The 3,370-nt window shown below is 42.7% G+C and overlaps 1 protein-coding gene and 1 long non-coding RNA gene across 6 annotated transcripts in view; both read right to left on the reverse strand.

Moving 5' to 3' along the window:
• UBAP2 (ubiquitin associated protein 2) overlaps positions 1-3,370 on the reverse strand; it is a 583,216-nt gene that overhangs the window by 393,960 nt on the left and 185,886 nt on the right. The window lies entirely within an intron of this gene.
• LOC116217513 lies at positions 2,688-3,364 on the reverse strand. The gene is made up of 2 exons (XR_004162157.1): positions 3,158-3,364; positions 2,688-3,045 (listed from the first exon to the last, which is right to left on the reverse strand). It is a non-coding gene; the product is annotated as an uncharacterized LOC116217513 (long non-coding RNA).

Here is a 3,370-nt window from a genome sequence, read left to right on the forward strand (position 1 = left end):
TTTTCTTTTCTGCTTTTGGTTTGGATTTTCAGGAAGAAAAAAAATACGTAGAAACACAACTTCTCTATCTTCAAATGTCCTGGAAATTTTACACCTCCAGGATCAGCACACATTTGGCATTTTGGTTGGAAAGCCAACAGTGTCACTGCAGGATGTGGTTAATAAAAATCCTTTAGTTACCTCAGTAATCGGAACTCAAGCTGCCAACCCAGGAAACCAACCAGGCCATAACCATTCAGAACAACATATAAGAACCATTAGCCTAATTTGTCTGAAGAGAAGTTCCATCTTCCAAGTGAACTGGGAGATTTCAAGAGAACTGGGAAATTAAACACAAATGAAGACAAAGTCTCAGCAGTTTGCAGAAAATCTCTTCTGAAGCTGTTGTGCTTTGGCAGGTGCCTACTTTAAGGAAAAGTCATAGCGATGCCCTGTGGGCAAATGCACTTTTACTCTTCTTGTGTTCTCATGCTAAGAACACAACCACAAGAGTGATGTCCAATCCAGTATCATTAGTTTGCTATCATACACCAGCCAGTTTGGGAAGGTTTCCACATAGCAGAACCCAACATATAATCCCATTGCATTTTGCTCAGTACATTTCATTTTAACAAAAAGAGTAAGGATTTTGCAAGAGTTTAGCCTAAGGCACACAATGCACTTATAAATCACAAGGAAAGCACGTAAGATAGGTCTACAAATAATTCCAGGCTTCCTCATTCCTATTTCAGAGCTCTTTAATGCTCTTCCTCCACATCATCCTCACTGTGTGAGTGCTGCAGAAATACTGAGTTTGAGGCTTCACCACATTACAAATTTCAGCCATGCTGGAAACTGGCTTTATCTGAAAATAACTTGCTACCCAGCAGCTACCGGGGAGCCCTTTTATGTGAGCACAGAAGGATTGTGACTAGACAGAGATCAAATCTCTATTCAAGAAATGTTTAGATGTTGTATTAAGGGACATGGGTTAGTGGGAAAATACTGGTAGTAGATGGATGGCTGGAGTGGATCATCTTGGAGGTCTTTTGCAACCTTGATGATTCTACGAAAGAGAAAATAATTGGAACAGAGTTTCCACAGTTGAGCTTACATCATGTTGATAGATAAGACATGATACTGAAGTGTTAGAAGTAAACAAGACTCCAGGTATATGAATTTCTATTAATTTGAAGAGGCAGCTATTTTGGAGGTGGAAGCCAAGAGCCACCAGTCTCCAAGATAGGAATCTGGAATCAGGACCATCCTATTCTCATGGAACGTTGTACCACAATATCATAATATGCAGAGTAATCTTCTTGCAAAGATGTGAAACACTGGGCATAATCTGATCCTATGAACTAGCAACATTAGTCAGGGTCTGTCAGCTGTCCTGCCCATCTATCTGCAACAACTCTGCCTCATTAAGACCTGCACTGCACTTTTCCTTAGGTTGGCATTAGAGTACAGTATTTCCCATAAAACATTTGTAGGGCTGAAGGCAGAATCAACACAATTTGCGTGATTCAGCAATGCTTATTCAGACTGAAAAGGGGGAAGGGAATGACTGCCCACCTTCATAGCTTCACATCACTGCAACTGACAGGAAGGTCAGGGGAAGTGCAGAGACTGAGGTTGGCAGGACCTCTGGAAGCCATCTGGTTCAAGCCTCACCTTGAGCAGAGACACCTACAGACAGCTGCACAGACGACTTCGAGTATCTCCCAGGAGGGACACTGTGCCTTTGCTTGACAAAAACACACTCAACAAGTAGGGTATGCAATAAGTGCACATCAGCTTGAATAGATGGTTTTCTTCCCCAGTACAAAAGCTAGAAGCTAAAGAAGCAAAAAATAAAAAATGTGGAAATGTTTTCACCAAATTTATCAACACTGTCACCCCTGATGGATAATTGATCAATAATGTATCAGGGGAAGGTTTGGACGTTCATGGGCTTAGAAAGGCTTCTGACTATATTCAAACACAATTTTCCCTAAGCATTTACCAGCTGTATATGTTTCCTAATTCTGAAGAAACTTGGCTTTCAGGTCAGACCTGGAAAACTAGCTCTACTTGAACCTTTGGATGCAGAAAATACCGCCAGATATCTTCACCCTTCAACACTGGATTGAGATGCAGAGGTTACTTTGTACTCTAAAGCATGAAGAGAAAAGGAATGGGATAAGAAGTAACCACCATACAACCAAGCAGCAGCATGGGGCAGAGCTCAGTTGCCCAAGCAAACTACTACAGCGAAACTACAGCCAAATTCCAAACTTCTGTTTCTCACAAGAAACAATCCCAGCTTGCAAGGTACCAACCAGGAGCTACGAAGCAGAAAATACTATACGAAGCTTTGTATGTCACATGTCTGAGGCTATTGCCAGCATTTCCAGGCACATGAAAGAATCTCACAGCACCCACTCACTGCAGCTGACCATCACACACATCAGTTTTCACCACGAGCACCATTATTTAGAAGTCAACTGGAATTCTGAAGAACAGGAAGAAAACCTCTTTGAACGTGTCTTTAGAGTACTTACTAAAAATATGTGAGTGATATCTCTTTGTGGCATTTTCCAAATTATTGATTGCTGAAGAAGGGAAGGAAACCTACTTAAACTTACCATCACTGATGCATGATATGCCATCCTACCCTCTATTATCATGTTTTGCTGGGTGTAGAAAACTGCAAATGTTTCAGAAAATGTTTAAGAGGTGGTTTTTTATTTGTTTTTGTTGTTTTTGTATTGGTCTGCCAGCAAATTTACAAAACTTTCTCAGTGCCACAGCAACAAGAATAACAAGGGTCAGCCTTGCCATATCTTCTGCTGGACAAAATAGGGCATGCAGCAAGTCCACTTTGCACAGTTTTTTCCCCTGCCATGAAAGCTACAGCTAAACAATCAAGCAATAATCATGAGAAGAAACAAAACTAAAAATACATTCAAAACGTGTCAAGTCTCACTACAAGGATCACATTTTTCTTAGCAGTCAGAAGTTTGCAGACCTTCACAGGAAGGGTCCTTCTGTTCACAAGGCAGTTGCTTTGTTCTCGGTGCTGAGCTGCAACAAGAGACCAAGATACACCAACACCAAGCCACCAGCACTCCGATGTTCCAGCAGCCTCAGAAAGCATCCTAAACGCTAATTCTGATCTGCCAGTGACCCACCCCACCTGCTACCGGGAAGATCTGCACACGCATCTCATGAAGGCTCCTTCACCTCTCCAAACATCCCATCTCGCACCACCAGGATGGAATTGGCTCATCCAGGTGCCAAAGGGAATCAGCATCCCGGGGGTGGAAAGCACAGAACAGCGCACAGCACAGCGAGCCCTCCAGGCGAGGAGCGGCGTTTCCCCGAGGCGTAGGCACCCATTGTGCCAACG

This window comes from Meleagris gallopavo, chromosome Z (assembly GCF_000146605.3).
Source record: "Meleagris gallopavo isolate NT-WF06-2002-E0010 breed Aviagen turkey brand Nicholas breeding stock chromosome Z, Turkey_5.1, whole genome shotgun sequence".
In the NCBI taxonomy this organism is placed as follows: Eukaryota; Metazoa; Chordata; class Aves; order Galliformes; family Phasianidae; genus Meleagris; species Meleagris gallopavo.